This window comes from Vipera ursinii (genome assembly GCF_947247035.1).
Source record: "Vipera ursinii genome assembly, chromosome: 3".
NCBI lineage: Eukaryota > Metazoa > Chordata > Lepidosauria > Squamata > Viperidae > Vipera > Vipera ursinii.
In genome coordinates, this window is record NC_139516.1 from 41,614,479 (window position 1) to 41,641,405 (window position 26,927).

The 26,927-nt window shown below is 34.9% G+C and overlaps 1 protein-coding gene across 1 annotated transcript in view; it reads left to right on the top strand.

Moving 5' to 3' along the window:
* The window catches only part of PLXNA2 (plexin A2), a gene marked incomplete at both ends in the record, with an annotated part of 410,248 nt that overhangs the window by 190,810 nt on the left and 192,511 nt on the right, over nucleotides 1-26,927 (top strand). The gene's annotated exons all lie outside the window — the stretch shown is intronic.

The window sequence follows — 26,927 nt, forward strand, 5'->3', positions numbered from 1 at the left end:
AGTAATAGTGCATGTGACTCTCTTGCCTTTTGGAATATTTCACAAAAATAGGATATCAGAGGCAGTGTGAAATGAATTTGTATTTTCCAATAGTATAAATTTCACCTCCATAGCTTCATTCATAGTGACCTGATCTCTTAGTAAACTTTTAAGAAATGACCATTCATGCTTGTTTTAAGAACTCTGGCACTTCAACTTGATTGCAATATAGTCATGGTGAAAAGAATTCTTTCCACTTATAGGCTGAAATAGATTTGTGTTATAGTGTCTGTTTTTCTAACCAGATTTGCTGTAAATCTAGGAACTTCTTTCTGTAACTGATCAGCAAAGAAATATCTTTCCTTGATCATATGAAACATAATATTTCCTGTGATTGTTAACAAAGTATTATAAGTTCTCTGTATTCTGCGGTCAATAATGCTGCTAGATTTTTTTAGTTCTTCACATGTCCACAACACATATTCTGTCAGTAATGACAGAGATATCACATACCTGTGTTGTTTCATTATCAGCCTACCTTCAAGCCAATAAGTAAATACTAAAAATTACTCTTTTCTGATTTTAATCTTACCAGATTTAGTCAGGTAAGACCAATCAGCTCTAACATTATGTCTTAAAAGATAATATTAAAATTGGTTTGTCATATTTTGCTGCATTTTTCAGCATCTGTGTTACTTATATATTTCTCATCATAAAATCTCTTCTAATAGCTTCAAACAGCATCAGAAAAGAGCCTGCTTTTCCTACAATATGGCTTTGTTATTTACCAGTAATGAGTGTCTGTATTAGATTTTGCTAATACGTGTCCAAAGGTCTGATCTATCTGGATACTTATAGGTAATATTCCAAGGCTTCTTTCATTTATTATTGTTGTAATCCCATTTAGAGGCTTGTTTGTCATTTTAAACTCCTTTGGTTAATCATGCCCTATCCTAATCCTTTTTAACAGCACAACTGAACTGGAGAATTTCTGGCAGCTGCAGACACCAGGAGTTCCCTGATTTCTAGCATATGGTGGTTGTAGAAATAGTTGCTCTCTCATGAATTGATGGACTTTTGTCATTAAGGGCAATGGGCAAAATTGCCAAAGGAACTCTGTTCTTTTCAATTTTTCCCCCTGAGAAGTTTAATGATAAGGAACATAATAACAGATAAGAAATGAGTGATATGGCTCTTTGCAACATGGAAGCTTTTATTTGGATCCAAGTTCAGGTTGGTTTTGTGAAGATTTATGAAACTTTGTTGGAAGAGTGATGCATATACCTTTCTGGCAGAGTACATTGGAACAGGCACACTTAATCAATCTGCAATCCTACCACTGAAATTTTGAAACTCTGCATATTCTGACCTCAAGCAATGTGCCTTATGCATTCACTAGCATTGACTGGTGGAGCAAAAAAAAATCTTTGCTGATAGCTTGTATCTTTGTGAAACTATGGTGTTAATAAACCAAATTACTTTTTCTTCCAGAGCAATAGTCTGAGGTACAGAATCCAAATCAGGTTGTGTTGACTAAGCTACAAGTGATCTATATTTCTAATGCTGAATGATCACATTTGCTTGCTTGCAATTATATGTGAATTTTAGAAAATGCAGGTATCTGCTTTATAAATGGATACAGTCAAGGAAATTAGAAACATTGCCTTGTTAGTTAAGGTTTACATGAGAATAAACTGGTCAAAAATATATATTTTCCATTATTTAAGTCTGAAGCATAGCCACATTATTTAGTGAGGCCAAGTAGTTAATACCTTTGTAAGAGAAAATTCTGAATCAGGTACTACTGAGGAGCAGCTTCTATCCTTTGAAACTAAATGTATTGAGAATCAGGATCAAAGTATTTGTTTATACAACACATAAATTATCATTAGACATTCTACTTACAGGTTTCCATCTGGTCACCAGGAGGTGACATCTCAAGTTTGACCTGAGAAAGATTTTATTTTAAAAAACACAATGCCATTTTGTTAACTGTTAAGAAAAATACTTAGAAGAGCTTATTATGTAAGGAAAAGTGAAAAGTTCAAAACACATATTACAAATTAGGAAGCTGCCATGTCAATCTATTGTTTAGTGAATTTTGAAAAAGTTATATAGTTTTGTTTTCTTGTGTGCAAGAATAAATAATGTGCTGGGAAATAAAGAAGACATTCATTCTAGGAAGAAAAACCAACAACAGCCTTAGAAGAGATCGTGAAAAATAAGGACATATCTACATTTACAAGGATCAGAATAGTTAAAGCAAAAGTATTATTGGTGTAATATATAGTTGTGAAGCTGGATACTGAAAAGAATGAGATGGTCACCTCCAAATTCTGGATTTGGAGAGGGTTACTGAAACTACCATGAAAAAAAAAACAATCGTTCCTGGTCCAAATAAAGGTTGAATGTTTCCTTCAACCAAATTTCTACTTCAGCAAGTAGAAATTCAAAAATTCTGAGTATGTAATGCAATGTAACACACAAGAAAACATATTGTGTTTGTCAAAGTTTAGGAAATAGGATATAATTGATAAACAGATTAGATTTACAGAATAAAGCAATTATTGTAATATCTTTGGAAGAAGTAAACATTATTAAAGGTCAAAGTAATAAGCAAATCAGATTCAGTGGCATGTCAGGCAATGGCTACTCACCTTTATTTATTTATTTTTTTGTAGTTATGGTCAACGACCAAGATGTAAAACACAACACAGTAAGAAAAAAATGAATTGCAGTCTGTCTGGACAGAGATCAATTTGCCAGCAAATATCTTTATCTTTATTAGACTTATATACCGCCCTTCTCCCGTAGGACTCAGGGCGGTTCACAAGGTTTTTAAAATAACAATACAACAATTACAAAAATTAAGAACAGTTAAAATGATTACATTTAGACCTTGAATAAATATAAAACCCCAATTAAAATCCAATTAAGATCCCAATTAATACTCTCAGTCTGGGCCAGAAAGCTCAAAGAGCCAAGTCTTCAGGTCCCGGTGGAATGAACGAAGGTCAGGGGCAGTCCTAAGCTCTACTGGCAGCTGGTTCCAAAGGGCAGGCGCACCCACAGAGAAGGCCCTCCCCCTGGGTGTTATCCGCCAGCAATCTTTTACCGGCGGTACCCTGAGAAGAACCTCCCTGTGGGAGCGCACAGGACGAAGGGAGCTTGATGCCGGCAGCAGGTGTTCCCTCAGATATCCCGGACCCAAGCCATTTAGGGCTTTATAGGTCATCACCAGCACCTTGAATCTCACCCGGAGGGCAACCGGAAGCCAATGCAGCTCACCGAGCAGATATAACTAGTATTAAATTTAAATGTTTCTCATAGCAATTCTACTTGAATAAACTTTGATAAATCTCCTATATATAGTATTTCTCTAGATCTGGTTACTAAAAATGGATCATTATTCTCACTGGACTAGTGTGTACTGTAAGCTGCCCAGAGTCACTATGAAATGAGTTGGGCAGCAAATAAATTATTATCATTATTATTATTATTATTATTATTATTATTATTATTATTATTATTATTATTATTATCATTATCATTATCATTATCCTAATAAGGGGACTACTAATTCAGAGTTGCATGGGTTGATAAGAATAGTTCAATAGAAAGTGCAAAACTGTCTCAGACACAAAGCTCAGGTGGTCTTGTGATGGTTTTTGAATATGCTCTAATGCATAGATGGCAAAGAACTGAGTCCAGCTAATAAAAAAATATTCTGCAGAGATGGGAGACAAATAAGATATTAGAAAATAATTAGATAATGACAGCACAGGCTGTCATTGCAGTAACAAAAAGCTTTGTTTATCTTTCCATGGTCCAATGGAAAAATACTTGCTTTTACTTTCGAAATGGTTTTCTTAGGTCTTAACATCAACAATTGGGCAGATATTTTTATGATGCTTAAGATCCAAGTTTATATTTTTCCCAATAAGAAATGGTTATTTGAATAGTTTTAAATCAAATTAATTAAAATTAATTAAATTTAGCTTACTCAACTAAATTAAACCAATACGTAGCAGGTTTTTATGCAAGCATCCAACAAAGCAACACAGACTTCTAACAAAATAAGATTGTTATGTACACTGAGAGGAATATGTAGAAGAATTCATGAAAAGTAGATGTCCCATTAAAATATAAGGCAGACCACACAGAAGTAGGTAATTCAGTAAATTTGTGGGACTCAACATATGTAAGATTTTATTCACCAGCATGAGTGCCTTGAATTGGGCTCAGAACATGAGGAACAATAGTGCTGGAAAGCTTGCCAAACAAATCTGTTTGGTCACAGTACGCAGAGTTAGATAGCCTTTGGTGTACTCTAGAAGGCTGTGGTTCTCCTCTTTTGTTTCACCAGATGATCTTATGTGAGTTTACTAAATAAGGTTTGTATGTATGTGTGAAATACTACAGGGACAAATTACTATATAGTTTAATATGTTAAATGCATGTTCAAATGCACACTCAAATCCACAAGCCTATTAATCTACAACACAGCTCTTGTATGTGAGGAAGTGAGGAACCAATTTCTGTCTTGAAAGAATAGCTATTAGGGCACAGGGCCAAAAAACCTAGAGGATAGAATTAAGAAAAGCAAATACTGTACATTCCTGCCTAGAGCTATCTGAAGCTCAGAGGAGAAGCATTAAAGGAGATAGTACAAAGTAGAGATTTTCTCTGGTTACATCCAGAGACAACAGAGTTACAGATCTGTTGTCTATAAGGTGACCTTTGCAGTTTGACCAAAGAAACCAGTTCTTTAGACTAAAGCAAACATTCAAACTTTGATTCCTAGAGGCAATAGAGTACAATCCTTTAATGTATCAAAAAAGCCTTCTACTGTCTTTCTTCTCCGATTTTTCACAATCTCCATAGTCACCATGTTTATTCTGGGTTTATTCTGGTATCACATACACACACAGAGAGAAAGACAGACAGACAGAAGACAAATTGGTGAGAACTTGACAAACAGCATCCATTTCTCACAGGGATGTTGCATTGAGGTAAGCTTAAATTTTCCGGGAGTATGGAGTCTAGTCCTAATCAGGCTTCCAGGAAATCAAGGCATTGTGATATTAAAGATTCTCTGTCAACATTTTGATTAAAACAGTAATTTTAATAAGCATAGTTCAATTGTTAAGTGTTCACTGAACACCTAATTATACTAGTTATAACTCCTAAATTACTTAAAATCCCCTTCTTTTTTTCTTTTCCACTTATACCTAGAGAGGAAGAGTTGCCTGCTCAAAAATTATCTTATAATTACTTTTTTAAAATAAATAACTTAAATAACTTTCAAATGTGTTTCACGTTTAGCAGTAAGGATGGGAGAGAAAAAAAATCAAGTTAATATCAAAGTCTACTTGTGCTAGACACTTTTATTCTTTGTGAAAAGATAGTTTTGAAGATAGCTCTCCTTTTGTCCTTAATTATTTTCCGTCAAAGTCAGTGGGTGGAAGATTATTGGAGAGAATAATTTTGTAGACAATTGTGTAAGATGACTTTGACTCTATTATTATGTTTGAAGAGAATGTGCATTTTTAAAAGGCAAAGGTAGTGTTTATAATGAGAAGAAAACTCAAACAAGATGCTGGGATAGGTCGGATCAGCATTCAACCTCTTTGAAGATTATGCTAACATGTTTTTTTTCTGTTAAAAGTAAATTGAAGGAGTGAAATTGCTTTATTTATAAAGCAATAGCTGTTGCTTTAAAAATAAAATGCAATATGAAAAGTGGATGTATTTCACTGGCATTTTTCATCTCAGTTTTTGGTATTAAGTGTTTAGGAAAAAGAACCTGCCATTTTGTTCTCCAATCATATTTAAGAAACCTTGTGAAATAGTGAAAACGTTGCAGAATGACAGTGGTTGGCAAGACTTAGTTTATCATGACCAGCCAGATTTCAGTATTGGACTCTCTAGTATTTGCAACCTGATTCTAAATAAACTAGCTTGAAATTCTAGGTGGAGAATTCTGGGAGTTGAAATCCTCACATGTTAAAGTTGCCAAGGTTGAGAAATACTATCGTTGATAATGGTTGGGTTCTGATCAAATCATAATGGTGTTTATTTGCTTATGTTTCAGAGTAATGAATGATTCCTAACAAATATAATTTACTACTCTGTGAGAAACAAGTGAATAGGCACTTTAGCAAAACCCCTTTTAAAAAAAGTTATATGTGAATGCATTCATAAAGCAACTGTGCTGAATGTAGCCCTGAACTGTCAGAAAAGCTCGTTATCTTTCCGAGTCCTCTCTCAGAAATATATAAAGTGATCAAATACCTGAGCCCATACCTTGCTAAATTAACTTAGAGACTGAAAGAATATTTGCTAAGGTTGTTTTTTTTCCCTATTCTGCAGCAATGTCTCACAAAGGGAAAAGAAATACTTTAATGTAGCTTGCTGGATCACACACAGATCCCATGGAGGCTGATGATCTAAATAATTATTATTCCATGCTTGGTTGGTTAGCAGAGTAGCTCATGTCATTTAGTAGCCAATATAAATTCCCTTGATTGCTTGCTTGAGAAGGAGAAATAATTGTTCCCCCCTTAGGAAGGATGCTTTTACACATTATAGGAGATTGATGATAACTTTTAGAATAGATAGAATCTGTAAATCTAAATACAGAGGCTTGGAGGCTTTGTAATTTGCTGCATAGTAGTGTTCTTTGTTATGCAAACATAGCCACCTCTATAATCAGTTGTCTTTTTAGAAAAATTGTACCTCTGCAAGATTCTGCTAGAGACACTGGGCTGTGTCAAAATGGAAAGCTTGAGGGGGGTGGGGTGTAGTTTATTATCAAGAAAGGTCCTGTTAAATAACAAGCATAATTGTTATGGTTACTTTGGTCCTAAGTATTTTGCCAAAGGGGCTACATTTGAAATTACTTAGTAAAATACAAGTTTATCATTTTGTATTTTGGTGTGTGTATTTGGAAGGCAGCCTTTCATGTCAAAACATTTTTTTTTAAAAAAAGGGATAACTTTCAAGTAGACACTACGATTTAACCTCCTACTGGAAGTGCAGTATTTGGTGTTCTATGTTGCCTCTGTTCAAAATCAAAACAGATTTTATGACCTAAAACAAAACAGTCCTAAATCACTACATCTGGGGTTCAGGTTCTCTGGTTTCTTTACTCAAGACACAGCTGCTGATTCTGTGGTGGGCTTTCATCTGTGACATGTGTATGCACAGGATTGCTTAAATAGCAGTGCCTGTGGCAAAGCTGGGAAACTATAAAGATTTCAGCAGCTTATTCAGGTTGCCTGAGTGATGTGTCTGGAAGGAGCCATATGTTTATGTAAGGCCAAAGTTTGTTCACTTTATGAAGCTTTCTAAAAATGATGCTATGGGAGGACGCAGTGGGAAGGCTGGAGGGAAATTAGATATTAGCCAGATTTTAGCACATAAGAATATATGTACCTGTGCAACAGGTTTTCAATCAGGATGGTGATAATTACAAAGTAGCACGGCTGAATGATAATTTTTGCCGTCAATATGATAACCCGTTCCTGGACTTTTCCTTGCTCCCAAATGTTTGTGCATTCTTTCCACTGGTTGAGTTTACTAGCACAAAATTACTCCTGTAAGTATGCATATGCAAATACTTGTAATTATTTTAATCTCATGATTACCTTCATGACTAGTAGACGTGTCCTAGATCAATATAGAAAGTATTTAACTTACCATAAATACAATTTTGTGGTACAGGATAAAGTGTGTGCATTTATGAAAAATGGCACATCTATTAGACTGTATAAGTGATAATTTTAGCTATAACTTCAGCTGTGTTGTAGTAACCAGTGTTATCTCTGTAGCCCTAAGTCATGCAGACCCAACTACTGATGCTTTATGTATCTGCAGCTGTTCTGTGTTTTGCTATTTTCTGGGGAGTGTCTGTTGGGAGCCTTCAAAGCATTGGACTTAGTGACCATCTGTAAAAATCTGAAATCAGCATCTTGTTCAGTTTTTCATTTTCCTTTCCCTGGTAATGCTCTATGGCAATGCTACATGACTTCCATTGAGCATAGCAGATGTAGGATGGCTTGCTAAGGTCTGGATTCCAAAAATGGGTGAAACCAGACCTTAACTTTAGAAAAGTTTATAAAAGGGGAGGGATGTAAAGATCCATAAATTTAAGGAATCTTTTTTGTCCTTCAGAGTCCTGCAAAATGCCAATAGGGGCAAAAAGGTTACATTAACTTTGTCACTAAGTTGTGTCATAATGAAATAAGAACAATTTCAAAAACTCTAAATACTTCATATCTTACATAAATGAGCAACTATGCAGGTTTTCCCAGTTCAATTTCAAACACTGTAAAACAGAAATTCAGTTGACAGTAAGGTTAACTTTTTACCTTGTCAAACACATGTTCTAGAAGGAAACAAACACTTGCAGTAAACATTTAAAGCTTCATTAAGTCATGGACAGAGGTAATTGGCAATATATTGGAGCAATCAGTCAGGTGTTGCTATAAGTAACATGAAGAAAGTCATTCCATTATTGTTGGTTTTAGTTTTCATTTTTTTTTTTAAAAAAGATGTATTTACCGGTATATTGCATTTAAAATTTCCTCTTCAAATTGGGCATAATCTAATTTCAAAAATATAAATAGTGAACAATAGCTGACTATTCCTATGTTTCTTCTAGTTTATAGTTCTGTTATCTATATTTTTTTTAAATAGCTAAGCTCTTTCATCAAGACTGAAAGAAAACTGATCATACTTTTTTGGAGAAAACAATCAAACTAGATCCCTTTACCTATTAAGCTTAAAATTAGAGTTTAATCTAACCACTCAAGGTTGTACATGAACTGAAGAATCATGGATATAAATGTGCTGTTCATAGTTGTGTCTATTTTAGCCAGGGATTACTAGATTAAAAGTAGATTCTGATATATATATATATATTAAGGGAGCAGCTACTGGCCTGAACATGAATGGCTCTTGCTCCAGGGCATCTTTTCAACGATTAGGAAAATCTCTATCTAGTTTTCTGATTTACTTTAACATGTTTCATTGAGGTTCCTTAATGAACTCTAGTGATTCACCAGAACTGTTGTAAACTACAGACAGGCAGAGGTTTTATTTTGTTTTTGTTTTTAATTCTATCATTCAGTTCAACGAAGATTGAATTACTGTTCTGGATTTTTCTCTAAGCATTATCTTCTATTCTGAGAGCCTGAACAGAGTTACCATAACTGTAATGACAGATATGACAGTTGAATTAATTTATGGAAGGCACTACTAAGACATGTGATGAATATTGTCAAGCCTAAAATGCTTTAAAATGGCATTAGATCAATTTCATAGTTATTTTTTTGTCCCCTTGGATATCACCCAAGCAATATTTGTCTGAGTCCCAGTTGGTGGGAAGGAAAGTAGAAGTAGAGTAGAAAATTATCCTCATGTTCTTCTTATGCATCCCAAAGTTTCAAGCCTGAGAAAGAATACTGGACTGTATAAACCTTTGTTCTAGTAGGAACAGTCAAGACTGATAGGGAATAGTTACTGTGTTGGGCAAAAGTTAACCTATTCCTCCTTGATAATGCCAGTAATTGAGTGAATTGTACACCTTATGCAGTCTCTGAGATATTGCCTTTCTAATGTGTTATTCGTGCAGTGTATTTTTATTTTTCTTTGATCAAATTAAGAATAGCCTTCACCAGATATAGACGGAATAGAAAGAAGTTTTCTTCTACAAAGTTCACATAGTGCTTGCTTTCCAGTTTCTTTCTCACTATCATTCAAAATATATAGATATGATCTCAGAAAATTTAAATCCTGCTACTGAGTTCAAGTGAACTAGAATGGAGATTTCCAGTTTTGACTCATTTGGATCATTTTTGCAAGCCTTCAGCTTCTTTGCAGATATAATCTATAAAATATATTTTTTAAAAAAAAAAAGTTCAGATAATTATTGCCTCAAAGTTCACAAGGCTTGATTTCTCATTGTTGTTCCTAATATAAACATATTTGTTGGTGTAATTAAGATTTACCAGTACTTCATATCATGTGAAATACTGAGTTCAAAGCAATTATAAGGAGAATATGAATTATGAAGTTATATTCCCAAAAGAGTTATTTGGCAGTCTTTGATAACCCAGATTAGAGGAGATGCCTTGTTGACCCTCTAGAATTATTGAAATATAAATCATATTATCTTTTAAAATTAATCCAACTCTGTGAAGGTAGCATAAATATGCATGTTTAGTAACTGCCATAATGTCAATGTGCAGGTAATCATACAATTACTGTCATCTGTGTGAAATGTTGACCTTTAAGAACCAATGAATTAAATAATTGTCTTTGGGGGCTTCTTGGTCTTAATTCGGTAACATCAGTCAAAGTCTGACAGATGCCTCTGTCCTCCTCCTCCCCAGTTTGAGGCCATCATTTTCTTGTGGATCAAAAATACATAAAACTGTCCTTCCATTGTGTGTTTTGCTAAAATTGGCATAGCTTTATGCCAATTACTGGTGGGACTGGCATCCAGAAAAACCTTAGTAAGGGACACCAAAATAATGTTTTGATCCAAGTCAGTAATTGCCTTGCATGCCTTACAGGTGTGTGAATTTAAGTGTAGTTGTGAACTTTTCCATCTAGGTAAGCAGTGAGAAATGAAAAGAAGATGAAAGCTATAGTGGAACATGTTTGCAGTTGGCTAAGAATAATTGTGCTTATCCATTGTGCATTATATAATAATTTATAGTTTAGCATGACCAAGTCAATTGTGGATTACTTAACAGATTAAAACTTGCGGCTTAGTGTCAGGTGAAATCCCACAAATGAGTGAGGTAAGTAAACTAATGATTATATGGATGTATATTGAATTGTATTATTTTTTCTTTTTTAAGAACTATGTATTAAAATCAGGTCTTGCAAGTTTAAATCTATAGTTGTTTGTTGAATGGCAATGATGGCTAGTATGTAATTATGAACAAAAAACCCCATAATTTTGTCCCCTGTCATTTAGTACAATCCAGATTTGTCTCTTGTATTTATTTTCTCTAAATTCATACTGCACTAAGAACTTCAGTATGATGAGCTGTACTGTCTATGTGCACGTAGTTGCTACACATTGATTTTCTTACTCCTACTGGTCTGTGTGTGTCTGTGTGTGTGTGTGGTGCATAGACAGAAAGACAGATAGAATGTAGTACATATATTAAATGAACAAAAATATCACAGCAAAGTTCATCAACTTCCAGTTCTTACTCACTGAGTGATGGATAGCTTTAATTACACTGAATTACTCAGCATCTCCCCAGAACTCCCCAAAGTCATTAAAAATAGATTTTCTGTTTGAACTCCTTTCTCCACAACAGGCCTCCAAGGTGGCGTGCCACAGACAGGAAGGCTCATGTGTTGATTTCTAGTCAGAGAGGTCAGCTGCTTGTTTTGGTAGCAATCACTAAAGTGGGATTGGAGAAATAGGGCAGGGAGGTCCAGAATATCACCCAGACAGACACATCTACTTTTTATTTAATCCATTCTTTCTACTATAATAGCTTGTGGCTTTGGTGGTTATTCAAGAAGAAATGTGATTCTAAATGCAAGGGTTGTGGAATGTCCCTATGGACCTTGAAAAATAGAGCCAATCAGGCAATCAAGGAAAACTGTAATGAATCTTTATCATTTAATTACTGGGTAGGAAGTTCTGTAATTAGGGAAGTAAAAAGTGAGCCTCAAAGCTGTTATGTTAGCTAAACAAAAAAGGTTACTGTGGTCTTAAGAGTCTCTTAGAACAGTGAGAGGAAGAAATGCTAGGTTAATGCTGGCATTTTCATGTTTGTAACCGAGAATGTTAAATAGTATTCATTTTAAAATCGCCAAAAATGGAAAGAGAGTAAAACTCTAGCACATCTTATTTTGCAAATGTTTTATGTTTTTGTTCTTTTCATTAGAACAAATTACCAAAATTGTTTGTTGCCAAAAAATAATTATGCAATTTATGATCATAATAATGATGTGTTGAGGAAATGTTTTGAAAGACTGATAAGAACTGATAAGAACTTATCAGTCTTTGGAATTTGGATTTTGAAATCAACTGTGTTACCATAACATGCTGTTGCTAAATGTATGGCAGATACAGTTTTTAGGTAATGCAACTTCTTTTGCCTACTTAATTTAGTTTCACCAGGAGATATCAGTTTTTGATAATTTGCAATCATACTGTTATCAGTATGATACAATAAAACATATAATGATGGTCCTCGTGGTTAAAGACGATATCTGACATTCTAAGAGCCAGGGTAGCACAGTGGTTAGAATGCAGCACTACAGGCTGGCTGACTGCCCATTCCAGGAATTCTATCCTGACTGGCTCAAAGTTGACTCAGCCTTCCGTCCTTCTGAGGTCGGTAAAATGAGGACCCTATTTGTTGGGGCTAATATATTGACTTTGTAAACCATTTAGAGAGGGCTGTAAAGCACTATCAAGTGGTATATAAGTCTGAATGCTATTGCTATTGGTTTTGCAAAACTTCAGATGCTGCAGCAGAGCATCAAGGTTGATTACATACCATTATCAATCTATAGAAGCAACCATGATAGATACTATAGTTTCCTGTTTCTTGCCCTAGGATACAGTTAGAACTGTTCAATGATTCAGATTTCAAAGGGAAAAGATGCTCAGGAGCATCTCGCAATACTCATTAGCAGCTCTTTAAAGAACTTGTGTCTTGTCCTGGCATTGCTGAGTTGCTGCCGTGCAAGCCTGGATAAAGGAACTGACAATAAGTACTATGTGAATGCTCACACAAGTTCCAAATCATCATTTCCCTCTTGAATCCAGGTTCAAATACTACTCAGTTTGCTTGTTTTTTTTAATCACAGGACAGTTATGTCGCCTACTTGATATTGAGAACTGTCATAGGGGATATCTGAAAGAGGATTGTCTGTTTAAAGGAGTCATATATATGAAATATTATATTCTTTGATCTATTTTAAAGAGTGAGAAAGAACTGGAGTGTTTAAGTTACTGATTAACAGTTAAATGTGCATGGCAGACTGAATAGATGCCGACAGTAGCTGACCATTTTTCCTCCTTATTTGAGATATATTTCTTTTTTAAATCATAGTACTTCTACATTTGTGATGCTCTATGTATAAATACATTTTGTATAAATCTGAGTCCTCTTTTTCTTTTTCAGTGACTTTCTTAATGGCTTTCTTAATGATCTTTTTCCAGATTTATCAGTTATTGTAGCATTTCTCTCCTTAAGCTGGAGGAAGACTTAAGCTATCTTGCTTATTGCAGTTTCAGTGGAAGCAGTCTGGAGCATTAACACTGATGAATGCAATAGAAATAGAAATGTAAGAAGTACCAAGTGATAAGAATTAAGATGAAGGTTCCATTATTTGTGGGAATCCTGCAGAAGCATTTGTCATCTGGACCTATGTGGCCTCTTTAGTTCCCTTTCTTTCATCCATTTGCAATTTCTAAGACTGGAGCTATCTAAGTAGCTTTTGTTCTCAGGATGCTATAGTGAAGGAAGAAGGCATCACTGATATTTTCTTTGGAAGAGGATATATTGGCTCTGATTTCAACTTTCTTTAAATCCATAGCCTTCTATCTTAGATCATCCATCAGGAAATAGCTATTCATTTTGTATATGTCAGTTCCATACATTGACATTCCAATACCTGGTTCCATTACTTTTTAACAGACATGTTATAATTCAGACATGCAGGCACTGAGCAGTGTCAACAGAGGTTTTTTCACTCTTTTGTATAAAGTTGGGAGCTCTTCGACTTTGCTGGAATATTCTGAAAAGAAATGTGAAAAATACATATACAGGAACTGTTTGGGAAAATATTGTAAGTCAAATCCAATGAGGAGTGTGTATGTGAGGGAGCCGTACAGTTGCCTATTCCATGACTGCAGCACAACATAATGGTAAGACAAATTGTGCATTGATCCAGATTGCTAATTTGGTTTCATAACATTCAAGGACAGATTTCATAGCAATAACATAAATTTATGAGGTTAAAATGGCTAACTAGAAATGACAGACCTTTTATGGGACTGGTAAAAGAACTGCTGGTAAAATAATTTGGTTATATAAACAAATCTCAGAGTCTTCCCACATGGAGAAGGTTTGCCTTTTCTTGCCATATTTAAAGTGCCAGTAGGAGATAACAGTGAGCCAGATGGCTGCCATGCTATTTTTGCAGAAAGGTGAAAACTCTGCCCTTTATTAATTGCCTTTCATTGTTGGAGACAATTCTTTGTCTTTTATCACCTGCAGCATAAAAATGGAGGTGGATGGAAGATGCATTCTTCCATTTATTTTTTTTCCCTTAGTGTCCCTGGGATTTGTCTTGTGACTGACACCTTGCATTCTCTTTCATTCTCTGTTGGAGAGCTAGAGAAACTCAGGCAGCAGCCGATAGAATAGTACCTTAATAAGTCCATCAAGGCATAACAGAGAGACTTCTTGCTCCTCCAGTCAGGAAACAATTCCCCAGTAAGGATATGAAAGGAATTCAAGTGATTATGTATTTTTAAGGCTTTAATCAGGATATCACTTGGAAAGGAATTATTCATAAAGCAACACTTACTACTTTTCTATCTTGGATTTGTGTAGATTTTGTTTTCTATTAACTATGGGTTATTTAATTTGCATCTATCTTGGTTCTCCAACCAACTCTCTTTCTCTTCAATCCCACCGTTGCATCTGGCCACATAGCTCCCCTGAAAAAAGATGGCATCCAGTAATACAGCTAAATAGGAATAGCTTGTTTTTAAGAGATGAAAACATATGCAATATATTATTAATATATTAAAAATAACAGAAATCAATTTTCCACAACTATAAGTGAAACTGTACTTAGATTTTTATTCTAGGTTTTTATATGAATAAAAGTATTGCGGTTGGTCTGCAGGATGATAAAGTCTAACCTGAAAACAGAATAGTCAGACATACATGTGGTAAAATTTGCTTTCTAGCTATGCTCAACAAGGCAACCCATTTTGTGAATAGGCCATCCTCCAAGACAAGCATCTTCTTAATGCCATAGTTTTAAAATGTCAAATTCACACAATAGCCCCCAAAGTGTGAATATTCATGGAATATGCAACATCAGTGAAATGTTTATTCTGGAATTCTAGTATATAATACTTTTTACAAAGTTTTATCATGTAAAAGGAATTACAGTTTTTAAGAGATAATTTTAATATATCATTCTTGGCTGTGATAGAAATGGTGCATCAGAAAATTTATTTTCCTGTCAATCCATATTCATCTGATTCAGTGCTAAGTGCATGTGTTTGTATGTATGTGCATTTGTTTGGCTTCAGCATTTCAATTAGGTGAGTCTGATAATGGCCGTTGCAGCAAAGAATTCATCATGTTGTGTTAAAGCTTCTGCATTCAAGGTCTCTGATCTAAAAACTAGCTAAATAGTGAAATAAGCACGTATTTAATGTATTAGTCACAATAACACTGATGCTGCTATTATTAGCTTACATGTTCTGTCCAAATATACATGTTTGTATGTATATATTTTCCAACCCCTTTTCCTCTATGTTCTGTGTTTCATGTAATCTATGTAGAGTCTCTTAAGAAACTCATTAGACCCTCATCCGATATATTTATGACCTTTACTGCTTTACCATATCTCTCCATTTAACTCCTCTCCCTTAAGAGACATGTCTGCTGGATTTTAAAAAAAAATATTACACTGGCCCAAGTTTTCTGAATTGGAGGGGTGGTGGAACAAGTAGGATTTAAACTCAGAAATTTTCAAAAGAATATAAAACAAAAAAGATAATCCCACCCCATCTCTAAACTATGCCTTCTGAGCAGGAACTCTGTTCTTGCACACATTTCTGCAAATGAAATACAACCCACCCCCCATGTAATACAGACCACAATTGAGCCCAACATTTCTGTTGCTAAGTGAGACATTTGTTAAGTGAGTTTTGTGCCATTTTACGACCTTTATTGCCACAGCTGTTAAGTGAATCACTGTAGTTAAATTAGTAACATGGTTGTTAAGTGAATCTGGCTTCCCCATTGACTTTGCTTGTCAAAAGGTTGTAGAAAGTGCTCCCATGACCCTGGGTCTCTGCAACCATAATAAATATGAACCAGATGCCAAGCATCTGAATTTTGATCATGTGACCATGGGGATACTGCCACGGTCATAAGTGTGAAAAACAATCTCAAGTCACTTTTTTCAGTGCCATTGTAACTTTGAATGGTCACTAAATGAACAGTTGTAAATTGAGAATTACCTATACTGAGCTCTTAAAAGGGATATTCATGAAAGTCCTGCATAAAATCTGATGGTCTCACTCTGAGAATCAGCTGTGGATCTTCTGCAGGCAGAAGAAGGAGAATCATGATTCAAATCGCCCTCCCTTTTCTCTGGAATTGCCACCTCCCGGCTCTGGAATTCCTGTCACTCAGCAACATTGTGCTTACTGACATCCTATGGTGTTTTAATTAAAGCAATTGTCCTGGGACACTGTGCAAGATGTGAATTTTTCTTTCTTCACAGAGCGGTAAAGCAAGAGCTGAGTCTGTCACATGAAATGTCTGCCAGAGGCCACAGAGGCTTTATAACTCTGGCTTTTTAATGTGATGAAGCACTTTGCAGTCCTGTCATGCCTTTCATCAAGGATCTCAAAGCACAATAAATTAGAACTTGCAATCTTAGCTGGAACATTAGGCACACAGCAACACTGGACAAAGCCACTTGACATAAGAGTTTATAGCCAAGATGGGGTTGGGCAAACTTTCACAGGGATGGAACGTAAAACTAATACTGAATTAATTAGCTACAGAAGCATTTCCTGGTTCCTTTCTTGCGGATACACTCAATTTTGTCTGTTTAACCCTGCATATCCAAAGGATAATCTCTTTCCGAGAGGTATATCATGGAAGCGTACAGTATAGCTGTATGTAAAAATCCATGACTTTTAGAAACATCTACAGTTTCTATGATTCTATGACCCTTATCCAGATCTGATTATACAGATTATAAAATTCTTAGATGAATTTTACCTCAAAATAAAAGCAAGACATTATTTTGTTTTTGAATGTTTCCCTTGAAGATGGTTCATACACTTCTTTGGAATGGAGAGTAGTAACTGTATTTCATGAAGTGCATGTGCAGGAACAGATTTCTGCCATATTCAAAATCTTTATTGTGAGTCAGATCATATACCTGTAGGCACCTAACACAATAGGCTCATCCATGTAATCCGATCAACAAGAAAACAGTGTATCAGGTGGTGAGGGAAGCATATGGACCTAAAGTTCTTCCTCTGTCTCATTGGATATTGACATATCCTGATGGTAATCAGTCATAGGATTCCTGAGACTTTTATCTTCCTTCACAGAAAGCAGTTTAAGATTTATCTCTGTAAACAATCAAATATGAAAATGGATGTTTTCAGGATTTTCTCCAGAGGATAGGCAAAACTGCATGTAGGGTGTGAGACCCCCACTGCATGAGTGGGCTTTATAAATCACTGTAAAATCAACACCTGAAATTGTACCTAGGAACCAATTGGCAAATAACACAAGGACCACAGTATTAGCCTTATATGTGCCTAACATAGGTCACTGTATTCCAGACCACTTGTAACATAAAGTGCATTGTAGTATTCTGAATGGTAACGAGGACATGAATCATTCTAGTTAGGTTCTCCTGTACCAGATGAGACTTTAATGCACCATATAACCTGGGCAAAAGCCTTTCTAGCCATGTCTTTCTTCTGCAGCCTGAGCAGTAGCCATGAGTGCAGAAGGACCCCAAATTGTAAGTGGTTCCTGGGTGGGTTGTGTAAGCCTGCCGAATGATTTGTAGAGAAATACAATACACATCAGCTCTGGGTTCATCTTCAGCCTGCTCTTTTTAATACAGATCCTTACAGCATCCCAGGATGCTGGCAATCACCCCACATAACCTGGAGTTGAAACGTAAAGCAGGCTATCCTCAGCATATTGATGAAGTCACAGCTCAAGCATTTAAATGAGAGGAAAGAAAGCCTGATTAAAACTTTCTCATTGTTAACTTCAGTTATGTATAGAGTACCTATCTAAATATATTTTGCCTTCAAAAACCATTCCTGGCATTAAAAAGTATGGCTTTGCTATACAAAGGGGAGCCCAGCATCTGCTCTCACTTCTTTTATTAGCACCATCTCCTAATATCAACATTGTTGTAGAAAGAGTTGAGTTCTTGTTGGGGTGTCCTCCGTGGGAAGGAATATCCATCAAAGTATTTTTGAAAAGAATCCACTGGAGCAACATTCATTCTACCTGGTTTTGTTAGATTCTATTTGTTCCTGAAATCCATTGACAGATGTAACTTAGTATTTCCATTCCAGATACAAAATTTGATTGACAGTGGATGGTATTAAGACAGAATTAGCACTTTCTATTTAAACATTGTGGCTTAGAAGCCAAAGAAAAAGAAAGAAAGAAAGAAAGAAAGAAAGAAAGAAAGAAAGAAAGAAAGAAAGAAAGAAAGAAAGAAAGAAAGAAAGAAAAAGAAAGAAAGAGAAAGAAAGAAAGAAAGAAAGAAAGAAAGAAAGAAAGAAAGAAAGAAAGAAAGAAAGAAAGAAAGAAAGAAAGAAAAAGAAAGCTTGTGCATCTTGCTTTGTAGAGAGGTTGAACAGAAGCTCACTTATTTGGATTAATTGTTTTTATGTATGATAACCCTGTAATTATTCTGAAATGTGTTCCTGCATGTGAAATGCCATATGAGAAAAAACCTCTGTGAAACTGATGATTGTCCATAGAACAAAATATATGATAATATTTGATTTAGACCAGTACAATTATGCAACAAAGATTCGAATCACAAAATGAATGAGTGCAAGAAACCAACAGAAAATAAAATTAAAATTAAAGAAAATACATGGTTACTAGTTGTTACATTGTTTTTAAAGGGGTAGAAAAAAACACATTTGAATTAGAAGCCTTCCCCATCTTAGTACTCATCATGATTTTCAGGTAGCATTGACCCAGCTGGCAGGGTGTCTTTAAAAAAAAATCTGAGCACTAAAGGGAAAAAAAGTGCAACTTGCCTGAAAGAATTTCTTGAAGGTGTATTTATTGATTCACTGATTGTCATTCATTCATTTATTCATTTATTTGGGGTGGGTTTACAAATAACTCAAGGCAGCAAACATATCCAACACACTTTTTGCCTCTCCTTTTCCCTGGGAGGTGGGTTGGGCTGAGAGAGAGTGACTAGCCCAAAATCATGCTTATGCTTTCATGCATAAGATGGAACTTGAACTCACAATCTCCCACTTTCTGGCTGGGTGCCTTAACCACTAGGCCACACTGGCTCTCACACATAGAAAATATGAAACATGTATTAGAAAGATCATCACAATCCATCAAATTGTTGGAATTTAATGGTACAGAATAGAGGAGGAATCACCGGCTTTCCTGCCTGCACTCTATATGTATGTATACATTTGATGAATTTGACGAAGCTGCCACCCAACTCCAAACTGACTCTATCTTGCTACTATATTCTATATAAAGGGTTAAGTCTGGAATAACCAAAGGCCACTAACTTTAAAATATCCATTACCCTTGGTAATTTTCCCCAGTGTGATTTGGAAATTCGGGTTCCTTTTTGAAACCACTATTAGAAGATATAGATAGTATAAATTTTTGACTGTTCTTTGTGTCTCTCTCTACACCACTTTCACCTATCTATTATTTTTTGTTGATGATGTGCTGATGCTTAATATAGCATTTTTCAGCTACATTCTTGCTAGCTGAAATGATATGTTTGTTTATTCTGGTCTGGTCTGGTCTGGTCTGAAAATAGAGATTATGAATGTGGTGAGTTCAAGCCGAACTGAAAATTACCCAGAATAATTTCCGAACAATGTGCAATAACAATTATTTTGTGATAAAATGGCAAAAACTCCCTTGAAGTAAACTCAACTCCATATAGTTTTTGTAGCAATAATATAGAAATTATTTGCCTTTTTTTAGTTTCCCCAAACGACTTTGTTTAGCCCACAGCTAAGGTGTCTCCTGCTAGTCTCCGTTCTAAAATCTCATCAAGTCTGACCTTCCTTAGCTTAGCTTCTCTCTCTCTCTCTCTCTCTCTCTCTCTCTCTCTCTCTCTCTCTCTCCTTTCTTGTTGAAATGAACACTTAAGATGTCTCGTAACAAAAAATGCAAGATAAAACTTTAAAGTGAATGTTAAAATCATTTAAGTATTAAAAGCCTGGAAGAATAAGTGAATTTACAAATTTATTAAATATTAAGAAAGGCCAGAGGGAGTATGTCCATAGTCAAAAATCAATTCAACAAAGGTATTCTCCACTCTGAACCTATCCTCTTCAGCCTCCACTCTCAATGCAACCTCCCTCATGAACCCTGACAAAAAATATTCCTAAACAAAAAATAGTAGTCTTTTTGTATCTGCCTTTTTCTAATATAGTATATATGGTATACAAGTATTTTCAGAAGTTGTAGTTAATGAATATGTAGTTTCAATGGGCTGTAATGATCACATAGATCCTAACTTGTGCTGTTGGGCTTCATATGTAAAAATATAGACATGTAGAAATGCTTCTCCGATTTTACAGCTTCATTTATTTAGATTGCAAATGTTTATGTTTATTCATTAGTTAAGATCCAGGAAGTCCAATTGTTCCCAGATAAACTGGAATCAGATGATAGCTACTGATTAATTGATTACATTTCTAGACCACCCAGTAGAAAAAGCAAACTCAATGGTTTATGAAATAGATTTTTTTTTAAAAAAAGTAAGCATAATATAGTCTAATATCAAAACTTATAAATAGGTCTAAAAATAAAATATAATATTAATAAAATGATTTTATTATAGTTTGAATTATTTAAATTTTATGTTCCATTCCTTCGTATATGATCCTGGGAATATAACTGAAAGACAATATAATTTATATCACATTAAGTAAATATACAAGTAATAGATAGGGATGGGATGAGCAGAAAAATAAATGATTAAACTTAACTTTTAAAAGTAAAATAATGAGGGTAAAGTCACAAAAGGAAGCATCAAAATTGGAGAAATGGCAAAAGCAAATTAAAGCATGCAGTCATAGCAATTTGTAGCCATTTTGGTAAAAATTAAAATACATAAAAAATAAAGAGAAAATATTAAGACAAAGCAGTACCTACACTGGCAGACATAATACAAATGATATCTCATTAGATTTTTTTCCCTTAGTTCTGCAACCTGAATGATGCATAGGTATAAAAAGTATGGGGATACAGTAATACAATTTATAGATGAACAGGACAGAAGCTCAAATAACAAATTTAAAAAGCATACAAATTGAACCACTTAAATATTCAAATTCTAGATTAATAACATGGGAGAAAACTACAAGTGTTCCATAAATGTAATATGAAATGGTTTTATAAAGACAAATCAGCTCAGTTGAAACTCCAATTGCAGATTTTGATGCATAAGTTGTACTTGGACCTAAGGACCGTGACTAATTTAAACATGTTGTAAAAGGTTAATTTAATGGGGAAATTTAGAAGAGCAATGCAATGATGAAAGATATTACAAAACCTGCATTTCAGGAGCCCAGTTGTTTACAAGAGCTACATGCCATAAAAATGCATCCATAGATACCACTTAAAATTTCAGCGACATAGAAAATTCTGGTGGCATTGACTAAAAGAAATGAATTAAATGAACAAAAACAAGAAGAAACAACTTAAAAGAATCTAAGAAATTTCTACAATGTAAGAAATCCAACAATTGATTTTAGCAAAGTCTGGCAAAGACTAGATAAGAATGTGTATGGACCCAGGAGATAAAAAATAAAGCAATTCTAAGAGAATGTGCTAAGATGCCTTTTGTAGAACAAATCTTTAGTCAATTAACAGGAACAGACATATAGTTTTTTATAGATTGTAAAGTACTGAATTTCCATAAATTCATTTCAATAACAAACTGTTTAAATTCAGTACTAAAACAATTATGTGGCCAGATTATTATTTGTGAGCTGATAGCTTCAGATATTATATAAAATATATCCTTTAAATAGATATCTTAGAAAATGAATATACCGAGTTCCCAGTGTAACAATATTGTTACACAGTTTGTTTTTTAAAAAAATAAGTCAGGATTTCTAGGAATAGCAAAGTTTTACTAAAACCTGGCAATCCTGACTTCAGGATTAAATAAAATATTACCTAAGAGATAATTATAGAAATTTTTAATCTATGATGAAATATTATTTCAATAACTGAAGGAATTACAAAACACAAAACAAAATAAGTTATATTCAGGTACAGCAGGGGTGTCAAACTGCCGGCCTGTGGACCGGATGTGTCATGCCGAAACGGCGCCCATCCCATTGCCGGCAATGGAAAAAAAGTTGTGATACTTCATGACATGTCATGTGACATTGCGAGTTTGACATGGCTGAGGTAGAGAAATGTCAATAATTTTTCAGTGCACATGTTCCTCCACTATGTACTGTATAGAAAACAGCGGATGTGGAAAGTCTACGAACAGGAAATGCACTTGCCAAAAAACACTGAGCAGCATAACTGGAAGATGTCAATAATAACTACTAACATTTGAGTAATATCAACAAATGGTGTGTAGCTAGCTTATGATACTGTTTCCCATAACTTAGCCAGGAAAATATAAAATAAATAGGGAAGGAGTAATTCGAAGAAGCTGATATTATTTCATGATATCTTTTTCACCAAACTCAAAAACAGAAGCTAAAATCATATTATTAAACAAGTAATATTTTTGAATTCTTGAGGGAATTCCAGAATATTAATAAGGATAGAACTAACCTTAATTTAGTTGGGGGCAGAGATAAGAATGTTCCATAAGACAGAGAAGGCCCACCTCCTTGGGGTCCCCAAATGTACTTCCCTTGACAGATGTGTCTCTCTTGCCAGATCTGTTCCTCAAATAACCCAGTCCCATGCCATGAAGGTCTTGAAAGGTCAAGAAAAAGCACCTTGGAAGCCCTGACGTATCCTTATTAGTTTACTACTAAATTAATTTAAACTAACAGCCACAAGTTTTGGCACAGATAAAACAATAGCATCGTTTCCCTTAGGAAAGGATTTAACATTATATTTCATTCAACTTTGGCATAGCAGCAGGTCTCTGAGAATGTTATCGCTACACTTATTTGTGACTTCATAACCACTGATTATTATATTTTTTCTCTTCTCCTCTCCCTGGAAAAATCTGTTAAGTAGGACCCAGGAAATAAGAGAAAGAAGGGCCTTATTGGTTTCAAATGTAGAGAGGAACTGAGTTCTCACTGTATCAAAAGTATTTGGCATGAAAGTAGCCTTTGTTCTAGGATACACTGATTCCTTTCAGCTTCTGACTCTCCAGCTGCTGGGAGCAGGGCAGTGTTTTGACGGACTGAGCAAATGTAATGCAGTCAGTTGTTTTAATTCCCAGCCAGTTGCCGACATCACTCACAAGAATCGGGAGGAAAAAAATGGGGGAAAAAGGAGACTGGATTCTTAGTTAGCTCAGCATAAAAACTCCATTTGGATGGCAGGGTAGAAAGTGAGCTGATTGCTGAAATAACAGATACAGCAGGCAGCACTAATACATGTAGGAGAACTGGAGCAAGAATCAGACATTTCTCTGCAATCTACTGGAGCATGAAGCCCCTTTTGTGGTGGTGGGGGAAGGAGTACATTTCCCACTTCACTTTCATTTTAGCCCCAGGGAGCTCCTTTCTCTTTCAGTTCTTTCTTCTCCCCGCACTCCTCTTTTCTTTATTATAGTTGTATATATAATGCCAGAAGAAAACAAACACAAATCTTTCTACTGTAACATAACCACAATATACATTCTCCCCTCCAGAACTTCATTTCTGCCTTGCATGTTTCAGATATTCTAACAAACTTACTACACTAGATTCTAGGGCAAACGTACACTTAATAACTTAGTTCTCAAACTAGATCTTTTTGCATTCACCTATGGGAACAAACTTAGCAGTAGGAGTAACATAATTGCAATAATGAAAGTAAGACATTTTTTAAAAAATTAAAGAAGACTAGAGATAGATGATTATAAGAAAAGTGTCTATTTGACTGCTAGGAAGTGCAAATGACTTGATAGTACATAAGCAAGCAAGCAATATCTTGGAAGACTTAAGAAGGTGGATCTAGATTATATGGGATCCCAGAAACAAATAGGATCGATACTTCCAAGGAAAGATAGGAAATTTCATGGCATTGCATAAATGATTTTAATTGCTGAACTGTTTCTATTTTGAGGCAGTATGTAGATAAAATAATTTTTCAATTGTTTAACTCCATGATTGAAATGTATGTTTGTTCATATTTTCATTTCTCAAATATATACATTTCATAGTAATTTTTTATCTAGATATCCATGGCTTCCTAATCAAATTGGCCAAAATACTTCATAATATGTTGAGTGGATGGTCTGATTTCTGAGTAGCCGACTGCATTCTTTGTTTTAATTTCAGAAGACTTTCTATCATACAATATATAGGTCAGGTTTCTGGTTGCATTTTTCAAATCTTACAATATCCCTGAATACTGGGAACTTTACCAATCTATTTTCTGAAATCATGGAATGAGGTCTTCCTAAGAATGAGATGACACAGTATATTTTTCCTCCAGATGGTGTCAAATACCTTGTCATCTTCAGTCACACCCTTCTTTCTGATAATTCATGAGGTTGGGCATTTGGTAGAGCAGCTTTTTAATCTGAAACTCAGCCAGGAGAAGTATTGCTTGAGGCACTAACAAACAGGTTCCCCTTGCATAAGCCAAGAATTGATCCTTGATGTGTTCAGCTTGGACTGCTGGGCCATCTGTCAACACAGGCTGTATCTTGTTCTCTGGCCTTGCTAGATTACCCCATAATTGTTCAAAGTACCAACAGGCAGTAAGATGGAATCATTAATTTGTAACTGATCAGTTTTCACTACCCATTTTCTATCCTCTTCATTTTAACTTCCCTTTCTATTACATCTGTCTTATGTTAATACTTCTTTTTGCCAAGAAACAACACACTGTATAATAGCTTTAAATCTGTGGATTGTTCTGAAAGAGCCTATCTTTTAGAGTTATTAATAGGCCAAGTATCCACAGGCAGTTATATGTATGTTTCTCATTGTGTATATCATCTGTGAAGTCAAGGGAGTCATCTGGATATGTATATGCATTTGGCTGCAATAGGGAATTCTGTTCAGCTATCACCCTGCATGGGTTTATTACATGTTTATAAGTAGCACTGTGGTCGCAATGGGTCAGACACGACTTCGCAACTAACAACAAAGTAGCACTGTGGAATATACAATTAAAATGTCATATATTTCTGCAGTGTTTATTATTGTTCATCTGTGTACTGATATGGATTTGAACTGCCTCTTAATATGTTCCACACCTCTGGAGTATTTTTTTTCCTAGGCTTTGCTGTTCCATAATCCGCTTTCAGCCAGAATGGTGAAAATTCAGCTTATAGTATGGTGTTAAATTAGAATCTTGTTAAATTTCAGTAGTGTGGCTATTGCTTTATATCAGAATATGAATGTCAGAGGGTTAATCTGTCAATAAATGGAGAATCTCATATGGTTTAGGAGTTCTGTTATTCTCCTATAATACTGATTCATGATGTAGTTTTCAACAAACCCTTTATTCTCAGCCATAATATAGTATTTCAGAGTTATGCAGGTTGCAATTATCCTGTTAAATGAATATACAATTAAAAGATGATATATTGATTGTCATTCTACAGTTTTGTTTTAATACTACATTCTGCTGTTATTAGGAAACTGTAGAATTTTTTAAAAAAACAGAATATATTTAGTACAAATTTGATTGTGCTACTTTCATAGTTCATGTAGAAACTATTTCTTAAAGCAAGAATTTGGCAATTGTTGCTACTGTTCACCATTTTCCACTTCCCATTATCAGGCTCCTTTGGAGGAAAGATAAAGGAGAACTTTCAACTGCACCTCCAAGACTCTTTTGCATCTGTGCCAAACTGTGAGAGCTCTTTGAAATGCAACAAGAGAAGTGTTAGCAATGAAGCTAGGAAGGCTTTGTTTATTTAAAAAGTTTTTAAATAGTGATTTTGCTTGTACTCATGTTTGGTCTTGATTTTACCATTGCAATATTGAAGGTATGTTCTGTTTGTTGAATTGTTGCTCTTGCTTTATTCTTGCTGTTAGGTTTTGCAGCATTTTAAAAAAATATGATTAATATTTAAACTTGATTTATTTTGAACGACTTTTGACATATATCACTATTGAAAAAATGTATCTCTAAAACAACCTAAAGGAAGAAATCATTAGTTATTGTATGATTGACATAGAACTTCAACACTTCATGGGATTTCATTGTGCTTACCTGGTTTTAACACTCTTACATTGCATATGGTATGATTTCACTAATGTTGGGGGGGGAGTGTACATTTTCACTGAATATGTTTCATTTCAGCTCAGCAACAGAGCTTCATTGATCAAGCACATTGTTTAAAGGATGCTAATACTTTTGAAAAAGAAAAATTCCTAGCAATATGTAGAATGATCTGAGCATGAATTAAGAAGTGAATTGGCTAATGCAGTTCATACTAGCTTACATGACAACCAGTTCTCTATAGCTAGCCCAGTGGGGAATGTTTTTTTTCTCCTGACAACCACTCCTCCTAGGAATCTCTTCCCCTTTATTTACAGTTAAGGGACACATCAGCATCTCTTTCAATTGTGTTTAAGGTTAAATACAATGTCCTTCTAACAGGCATCTGACACTTAGTTTGAATCTTGTCTCAAACACTAGCTTCAGACCTTGTGCTGAGCTTCACACAACATGTGTGAACATAGCCATTGCATAAAGTGACATTCTGATTAACCAGTGATATCAATACACTCCTTATCAAAGAATTGCGTTTAGGTGGTGGCATTTTTTCCAGAG